The sequence below is a fragment of the Macrobrachium nipponense genome, chromosome 32 (assembly GCF_015104395.2).
Source record: "Macrobrachium nipponense isolate FS-2020 chromosome 32, ASM1510439v2, whole genome shotgun sequence".
In the NCBI taxonomy this organism is placed as follows: Eukaryota; Metazoa; Arthropoda; class Malacostraca; order Decapoda; family Palaemonidae; genus Macrobrachium; species Macrobrachium nipponense.
In genome coordinates this window covers 17,706,854-17,716,853 of record NC_061094.1, presented here as the reverse complement: position 1 = coordinate 17,716,853, position 10,000 = coordinate 17,706,854, and the positions used below count along the sequence as shown (strand labels likewise).

Sequence of the window (10,000 nt, the reverse complement as noted above, 5' to 3'; positions counted from 1 at the left end):
TATGGAACCGACCATAATGTGTGACGTCACTTAAACCGGTCGAAGCGACAATTTACTGATGGAAGCATAGGGATAATTGCCTTTTTTGCACTTTGAAGTGCGATTTAATAGATATCCCTCTATAGATTTAATCGATGAAAACGATTTTTGACATGAAATATTGTAGTTTATGTGAATATCGAGATTGGAGAAATCGAATAAGCGAAATGTTGCACAAATAAGGTTTTTTTTTGTGTGAAACGTTTGGAGACTGGCGGGATCCTCGAGACTGAGGTCACGGGATTTTCACCTATTTTTTGAACCTTCCCTGTCTTGGTCTTGTGTGCATTTGGAACCTCGTTATCAATTGTTTATAAGTTGATTTCCTTTGTAGGTTGTTCTTTGCCGCGAGTCCGCCTTTTATTCATGTATTTTGTTAAATTAACAAGGTTTAATTTAACAAAATACATGAACTGAAAGGCGTACTCGCGCCAAAGAACAACTTACAAAAGGCAATAAACTTTTAAACAATAAAATGCACACAAGACCAAGACAGGGAAGTTTCAAAATACCGTGGTGAAAATCCCGTGACCTCAGTCTCCAGGATCCCGCCAGTCTCTAAACGTTTCACACAAAAAAAACCTTATTTGTGCAAAATTTAGCCTATTCGATTTCTCCAATATCGATATTGACACGAACTACAATATTTCATGTGTCAAAAATCGTTTTCATCGCTAAAATGTATGGAGGGATATTTATTAAATCGCATTTCAAAGTGTAACAAAGGCATTTATCCCTATGTTTACATCAGTAAATTGTCGCTTCGACCAGTTTAAGTGACGTCACAAAATCACATGCGCAAATGAGTCCCATATTCGTCGCTAGAGCGGGACTACCTTGTCACTACTATATCGTGGTTCAATGTATGTGTTTGTCTGCCGATTAAGGCTATCGCGCACAACTCTTCTAGAGATGATGGCACGTCTTCCCGAGACAAAATCTTTTTTCAGATTGAAATTGGTGCGGAGATCGTTCATACTACTGTCTGAATAGCGTGTGCGTTCGTCGATAACGACAATCGTTCAGTATATAGGGCCCTTAAGAGTCCTGACTTGAATTCAGTCATTTGTCTCTTGATAGTCAGTCTGCCTATCATGGTACTTGTGATAATATCATTTCCACCTCGATGCGTTCAGACAGTAGTAACAATGGGTGAATCTAGATCCATTCATTTGTGCTGGGCGCCTTCCTGCAGTATTATTGATGTCCGAGCGTTTCATTTAGGCGAGGTTGCAATACTTCTTGAAAGTGTCATTCACCATTGCCGCAGCAATACTTGTTATGGTGTTCAGATTTATTTGTCCCTTCTTAGCCTTTTCCGTTATCCTTTCGCTGTATTCTCTCCGGGGAGTTTGATTTGTGAAAGCTTACAAAGCAAGTTAATGACTTTGAGTCTTGTTCTGAATGTACAATAGCAATGCTAATAATAATGATAATATAGGTCCTCGATACTGGTATAATGTTAAATTATGATCTGACTAGATGGATAGAGTTTAGGCAATAGGCCTAATACTGTTTTTTGTGGGTATGGCATTATAATTCGATTATAATTCTATACCCTGTAATGTCAATATGTTTTATGTCACTGATCATCTGATTCATGATTTAAGGAAAATGTAATGGTGTTTGGGTGCAACTAGATATCATACCATTTTTATCAAGAATGGTCCTGGGAAAAGAATCACCTGCTGTTCTCTCGTCTCTCACACCCCTCCCCCTTTTTATCATTACGTACTGGTGCTCCTCATACTGACTTACATGTAAGCGAGTGTTTTTTAGGAGATAAAAAAAGTTCTCATTAATCTATAAAATACTTTGGAGCCACCCTAATGTTGTCATTACGATGTTCATCGAAAGTTTCCCAAAAGGGAAATGATTATCGTTATTGCGCTGAAGAGTTTATTACTATAACCTGATAGGTACATATGTTCTCGTTCAAAATATGACTCGTATTTTTCTGAGAGCTGCCTCTGTAACATTACTGACCAAAAGCAAAAGGTTTGTGTGTGTGTGTGTTTGTGTGTGTGTGTGTACTAGAGTCGACGCAAAAACGGACCATGTTCAAGTAAAGACTGGCAGTAGAAAACTTTGAAAACATGAATGTTACTAAAAAAGGAAATATCACACACACACAAACACACACGCGCGCACGCACACACACATATATACATACATACATACTATATATATATATATATATATATATATATATATATATATATATATATATATATATATATATTTGTAGGAGGCATGGATAGTTTGATTGCACTTATTCAAGCTGTCAATTATGCACCTAAACTAGGAAGGATGTGTTTTAACGAGTTCTGAAGCGAGTCCCCCGATGTATTTCTGCTAACATAAAAGATGGGAATATGGTGGTGTTTTTGAGGGAATGATTTGCAATAAGTTTTCACATTCTGAAGATTGTTTCATTTTCCTAAGGACCTGGCTGACTAACATGTGAATATTCTCATTTCTTATCTTCATCACCCGAGAAAGAAGTGCACTAGATGACAAAAATAAATAAATAAATTACGTAAAATTTTATATATTAGGGTTGTTTTAGAAACAGCATTTTCAAGACTGTTTTTGTGTTTTGCAGGATTAGATATTTATGGTATATCGCCTTGAAAGGTATTACGTTGCTGTCCTTCTTTACTGTCGTAACCCAACGTATTTCAAGAGCTATGGCCGGGTGCACAAGACCTGCACAATGAAATATTCTGAATACATGTCTGAATATCGTATGTCTCCTCAACTTACCCGACCCTCTAGATTATCATCTGAATGATTGATTTTTTTTTGCTTGCCTATTGTTGTAGCTGTGGGATATTATCAAATTGTTCAAGTGTAGATTGTACGGTCCTTGTAACTTATCAGAACGCCAGACCCTCGAAGTATCTAATAAACTGAGTTGCTGGTGTATCACTCCCTGTTTGAACATTTGCATTATTATTCGCAGAGTTACAGACAAGACATACTATATACCAGTTCGTTGCCGATGACTATTTTTCGTGGGACATTTCCTATCAGTTTTCGTTCTGATGAATCCAATGCCAGTGAGATGCTGATATAATTAAATGTTTAGGAATGTAGCTGTGTGTCATATGCAGCCTATAGCCATCTGGAATTGTTCGAAGTTACTCCGTGGTGGTTTTTTTTTTTCTGTTTGCTTCCGTGACGGGAAATACATGTCCACGTATGACCTGACAGAGAGAGAGAGAGAGAGAGAGAGAGAGAGAGAGAGAGAGAGAGAGAGAGAGAATCCCAATACTTTTGGGAAAAGTCTTTTTTGGGGGAGTTTCGAGTTTTATTTCTCGCACAGAACACAAGTACGAGCAGAGCGTTCTAAAATGTTCAAACTTTTCGCGTTTTACAGTTGTGTTCCATAGTTTTATTTCGTTTTTTTTTTAATATCTGTTATTATTTTTGTCATTGTTGCTCCTGAATAAGATTTTTGATGTAAAAGGAAGTCAAAGAGTTCTTTTTGAAAGTTCAGTGAATAGTGTCATTGGAACATGACAAATATGAAGTGTCAGGAAAATATGGCACCGGTTAATCGAATTTAGCGGTAGAAGCCAAAGGGTGGTAGAGCATACCACCTCGAAATTCTTAAAATAGAGCATTGAGACTGCGTTCACATCTGCGGTGATGGCAAGCCTGAAAGAACTGTAGCGGCCAGGAATGTCAACATTTGTAGCTCCACTTAATGGCGCCTTAAAATTTTACCATAGCTAATGAAATTACCCTATTTTCAGCCAACTAGACTTGAGAGCCAACCTGAGCTCTGCAGGATAGCACAGCGCAGGGAGAGGAAAAAGAGAATCCTTAGTGAACTACATGCTTCAGCCAAACTACTCTATTTGGCAATTAGTGTAACAGGGAAAACAGTTTAGAAGATAGGAAGTAGGCAGGCAGATACGTTAAGTATATAGTTTTACCAGACCACTGAGCTGATTAACAGCTCTCCTAGGGCTGGCCCGAAGGATTAGATATTTTAACGTGACTAGGAACCAATTGGTTACCTAGCAACGGGACCTACAGCTTATTGTGGGATCCGAACCACATTATATCGAGAAATAAATTTTTATTACCAGAAATAAATCCCTCTGATTCCACGTTGGCCGAGCCGAGAATCGAACTTCGGACCACCGGATTGGTAGCCGAGCGCGAAATGCACTCGGCCAACGTGGAACTAGGCAGGCAAATAAACAGACCGACTGAGCATAATACAAATTGCACCCCTGCCTTAGGGGTACATGAAAGAAAAAGTAGGTCAGATACAATGTCATATGTGAACACTGGGATAGATTATTTTCCTTGTCTTTGACTTGAAAGCATTTTTAAATACTATATCGCTTGACATAATTACGCTCTATGAATTGGTCAAGTTGTGAAATGAGAATTAAAAAGAGGTGCCTTACTGCTATAGTAAATTCTACATTTCAGACGATAATCTTACCATATTGTCCATTTTTTATTAGCTTTCACATAGTTTTGAATAAAAAACTCTAGGTGGCGGTTGTCGCTTCTTTTTTGCTCCGGTAATAGTACTGTTGGAGCTGACGGATGTCTTCATGATAAGCGTCTGGACATTGAACAGAAGACTAGTTTTGATGGTGTAAAATATCTTCAAAAGTGCTGCTTCTCAAGTCAAAATTAGATTTTTTAATTGTTTTTATAGAATGAATAATAGGGCACCAGATGTTAAGAACAAAAGAAAGAAAATCTTTGACAAGGGAATAGCCTCATGATGGCAGTTCAGTGCGATTTCTCATTCGTATTTTATCGCGAAAATTTTATGCGAAATTAGTTCCTTCATTCAGACGTTGCTTATGCAAAGGAACAATCTCATTGGCTAGGGGGGTATGCGTTGCGACGTTCTCTTTTATTATCCTTCTGGCTGTTTGTAATTAAGTGATCCTTACTGTCTGTGCATATCCTTGCTCGCAGGGCATTGACGAGCCAGTATCCCCCGTATGGGGGTAGCGCCGGCAGTGCACCTTATGCGGTGCACTGTAAGCGTTATTTAAAGTTCTTAAAGTCCTTAAGCCCCTAGCAGCAAACACTTTCGTTCCTTGTACTGTACCTCCTTTCATATTCTCTTTCTTCCATTTTACTCTCCACCCTCTCCTAACAATTGTTTCATAGTGCAACTGAGGGTTTTTTTCCTCCTGTAACACCTTTCAAACCTTTTACTGTTTTCCTCTTGTTACACCTTTCAAACCTTTTACTGTTTTCCTCTTGTTACACCTTTCAAACGTTTTACTGTAAATTTCCGTTTCAGCGGTCAATGACTTCATAAGTCCCAGTGCTTGGCATTTTGGCCTAAATTCTTTATTCAATTAGATTCAGACAAGCCAGTGTCAGAACTGGCAACTCGGTCACCATGAAATGTCTGGACTAACAATAACATAATATTGAGGTTATCTTCATTCACATTAATGCGTGGTTCAGGTAATCTGTTAGAATTGACTGAACATTTGGTTTGTTAAATATTTTATTGCTTAAATTCTGAAAGATTTGATGTATCTGAAGTTGAATGTAAACTGAATTATTATTTTGTACTAAAGTTAAATTATTGTAGGAGGTTATTCACAGATTCGTAGATGCTACAGTTGTTCTTGTGATTATAACAATTGCTGAATAGTATAAATATGGTGGTTAATAGTGACAATCAATTTTAAGAATGAGTGAAATGAGTCTTGTACGGTGAAAAAGAAAAAGTAGGTACCCGAACGGTGAACATTAGCTTGAATTTGGGGAAATGCAATCCATTTTTATAAATAGCCATGTGGATATCAAAATATACACTGACAATTCTGATATCCTTTGTTCTATATCTGCATATAAGTAAATCCAATTGATAGTCAGCATTAGCATACTATTAAGGTCATGTAAGGTGGAGATTCTTATTACCTTTCTTTCCCATCGCCCACAGGTACGTGGACTTGAGTCGTGAGGCTTAAAGAAGATGTTTAGTGATGGGCGGTGGCGGTTGGTGATAGGTAAGGAAATATGAACAGTTTGTTGGCAAGCGTCCGGAATGTGAGGCGCGACGCTCTGTTTACTCCATCATTTCTACCGCCGCCTTTTCCTCTTCTTGCCTTTCCCCTCCAGACAGAGAGGCAGTGCGGTGAATGAGCTTCCCTTCCCGGGGACCCGGAAGCATATTTCCCCAACTGTAACCGAGTACTGAACCTTCCCTGAAAAAAAAAGCGGGACGCCCTGTCCTAAAAACTAATCATAGAATCTTCTTGAAAATAATCTAATTATGTTTCCCTCAGCCAAATTACCCATAATATCTAACCTAACTTAACCCAACTAACCCATCCTAACCTAACCTAGGGCAAGGTAAGAAACCGGTGCTGGTGCAATACATTTCGGGAATTTGCACGGAGGGAGAGAAACAATCCTCTGAGCGTTCATAATAATGATCATCATAAGTGGCCAAACCAGTAATGATGATCAAGAAAACAAGCCAAACGAAATCGAAACATAATGGATGAATAAAAAAAAAAAAATTATACTGACAGAAGAAACGAGAAACCTTAGCTGTTGGTGACGTGCCTAAGATAATATATTTATTTTTTTTGTGAGAGACTCAGTGACACTGATGTTTATCATGGTATGTGAGAATGCAAAAATAAATTTATGCTTATGACAAATTGAAACCTACTCACTCACTCACACTCACAGTTATATAGAATAGATAGATATATATATATATTAATAATAATAATATATATATATACGTGTATTATATATATATATATATATAATTTCTTATAATATATATAAATATAGATATATATAGATAATATATATAATATATATCGTGTATATATATATATATATTATATATATATATATCATATATATATATAATATATATTAATATTTTATATATACTTACACACACACACACACATGTATATATAATATATATATATATATATAATATATATATATCATATATATGTTAGTACCTTAAATAGTTTTCGGCATTAAAGTAAATGTTTGAAGAGCACAAAAAAAAAAAGCACCATAAAAAATTTTTTCCTTTATAGTTATTGACTTTTCGTGGAACGCTTCAGTTTTTAAAATTAGCAACAGAAATGAGAAATATGTTTCGTTCAAATATTGATGTTTTACACTGTCCAGATTGCTAGACACATTTGTCAATCAACTCCTTGAAAGTCCTCTTATCTTGCAGTTGCTTCTATTATTCAGTCATGCTGCAACGATTTCATTTAAGTGCAGTTGTATTATACAATGTCGATACCGAACTGTATCAGTTCATAAGAACAGATACAGCTGAAATCTAATTGTTTTTGTTATCACGACCTACGTACTTCATTGGAGGAATTACATGTAGAAATTTCATATGCATGACGTAACGGGCCTATCAACGCTACCGCCACGGCCTGTTGAACTGTTGTCAACTCGGGGATCATTTCTATCTGTTCTTTCTTTTTATTGGTATTAAACTGCGAATATTTATTAGGCGATGTAGGTAGTAACACTAAGACTGAAACTGGTTACTTAGAAACAAATTTTAGGAAATACTTAACCCTGGAACACTGAACCCGTTTCCCTGTTACACGGCCACTGAACGTGGGTAGTTTATACCCGATTTTGGAAAATTAAAGAAAAATAGTAAATATGCAAATTTATTAATCCTATCCCTTACACACTAAATATAACCCTATTACCTAGTAATGAAACTATTAAATTAGAATACTTACTTTCAGAAACTTGAATTAAAAAGCAAAAAGAAAGGAATGTAAAAAAGTGAAAAAATTTGAATGTTTTTGCAAAAAAATTAAGCAAAAAAAAACCCTCCCCAAAAAATCGCTCAGATGCTCCCACACGCTTCCAAGGATGTCAGGCTCTCATCCCAGGGGGTCTCAAGGCACGGGGGATGCGGGAACTGTAGGGAAGAGAGTAGGAAAACACCCTTTTTTTAGTGCACCAGAAATGACAAATTGTGGAATATATGTGTTATTATATTTCTTTTTATACTTTATCACACATTATCACTCAAAATCTTAGTTTTATATAGTATATTACCTACCTCAGCCTTATATGCAATCACAGCAGTAGGGGAAGTAGTGGCTCGGGCAAACAGGTTGGCGGCAGCTGTGACACCTGAAACGTGTCTTTTTGTCGACCCCTCCTTTTGTCTCATTATAATATTCAATTATGTTAGGCTTTCCGGTGACATAATTCACTACTTGCTGTGTGTGCATACTTGAAAGGAGGAGCACATTCTTCTTTGTTGTACACATTACCCCAGTTTTTTTCTATATACTCTTATCACTGAACGTGGGTAAACGGTACCCGAACACGTCTGTAGCGCAAAATCCAGGCAGAGGATTGGAGCGACGCGACTTCCCCCTATAAACCCATAGGGTAGACTGAAGCTATACTGAGTCCCAGCGCGCTGGCTTGTGGGGAAGAGGATGGAACACGAATGACGTCACCTACTCTGGGTAATCTATACCCACGTTCAGTGTTCCAGGGTTAAGAAGGTATATAAATACGCTCCCGTCGTCAAAATCGAAAGGAAAAAAATCAGTTTGACACCACCTACTAATCGATGATGAACGTTCAAGTAACGGCTGAGTACAGCGTGGAGTCGACGGTAACCATATCTAAAACCTTGGGCTGGGCTGACTGAGTGATGGAATAAGTGGCCCTGATAGGTTGAGAGTATCGTTTGAGTGAACTCTCGCAAGATCACATTGGAGTTAACGAGGCGATTTTATTGCATGGTTTGCAAGGTAAATGATTTCAAAGTCGAATTTGACCTACTTCATTTAAAGATAGTTGAAGACGGTTTCAACAGGATTGCCTGACTAAGATTATCTAAGATCTTCTAAGAGAGAATAAAAAAAGCGATAGTTTTATGAGTTATCTGATATTAAGTTGTGTTCTGACTTTAAGTTGGGGCAATGAATAACAATTAGGTGGGTGGGAACTGTGCTAGGCTGAAATCCAAGAACACTGTTAATGTTCTCTTGAGGGTTGCAGAAGAATATGTGACCTTCTTCGAATGCGTGGGTCTAGGAAACATACGTAGACATCCTCCAGCAGCTGGGGAATTGAGTGTATACGAACAGTTTCGTATTTTTAGAGGACGTATGAGCATCGCAGAAAATAAATTACAGGATACCGTCTTGATTTGAACAAATTTAGCCTAACCTGGGAAATAGAATCTCTGAAATTGCACCAGTGTAGGTTTTATACTACTACGAAGCTTTTTTATGATCAAGCAATTGTTTAATAATAAAAAAAAACACACTAAAACGAAATGCTGAGGTTTATTCGACCGGTGTATACGGGTTCAATAAGAATGTAGAAAAAAAAAAAAGATGAACACTTGCCACGGAGGAACGATCAAACGTTGTCAGGAGAGTGTTTGAGTTGGGGTGAAGCAACCCCGTCCAGGTATCTTTAGGGCCTGAACATAGTAGGAAGGTAGGGAGGGGCGTGTGTGGGATGCAGACACCGTAGTGTTTGTATTGTAGTACAGTATAGTGGTTGGCTGGAAGGTACTACTACCCCGTCTGTTAACTAAAGGCACTTTCTCCGGGAGGTTTAGGGTATTCTCCCCGTCTCCTCCTTCCACCCGGCCTGGCTGCTGCTTGTATTTATTTGTTTGATAGGAATCCAACCTTTTTATTCTGTTCATGCCTCACCAACATTCCGTGAACAAAGTCAGCTAGTAGTGTTATCGTATTTTCTTTACCTTGTGCTGCTCTTAGCGGGAGTTATTTGTTTCTAAAACCATGTGTGTCACATGTTCAACAAGCGACGTGAGTAGAGACTTGGGCTTTGGTCATACGTACCACTTATTGAGAACGTTACGTAAAATATGTGATCCGAGTTTACGGCTTAGGCCAGTCACTTTTGTGCTAGTCATTTATGATTATCTTTCTTGAAAATTATAGTT

At 37.7% G+C, this 10,000-nt stretch overlaps 1 protein-coding gene across 13 annotated transcripts in view; it reads left to right on the top strand.

Annotated features, from left to right (window-relative positions):
- The window catches only part of LOC135207246 (1-phosphatidylinositol 4,5-bisphosphate phosphodiesterase-like), a 712,917-nt gene that overhangs the window by 50,238 nt on the left and 652,679 nt on the right, over positions 1-10,000 (top strand). The window contains exon 1 of one of the 13 annotated variants that reach the window (XM_064238885.1): positions 6,008-6,050. The exons of 11 other annotated variants lie outside the window; for them this stretch is intronic. The gene's annotated coding sequence lies outside the window, so the exon portion shown is untranslated. Of the gene's footprint in view, positions 1-6,007; positions 6,051-10,000 lie in introns of those variants that run through there. One more of the 13 variants, XM_064238886.1, reaches the window with a different exon arrangement.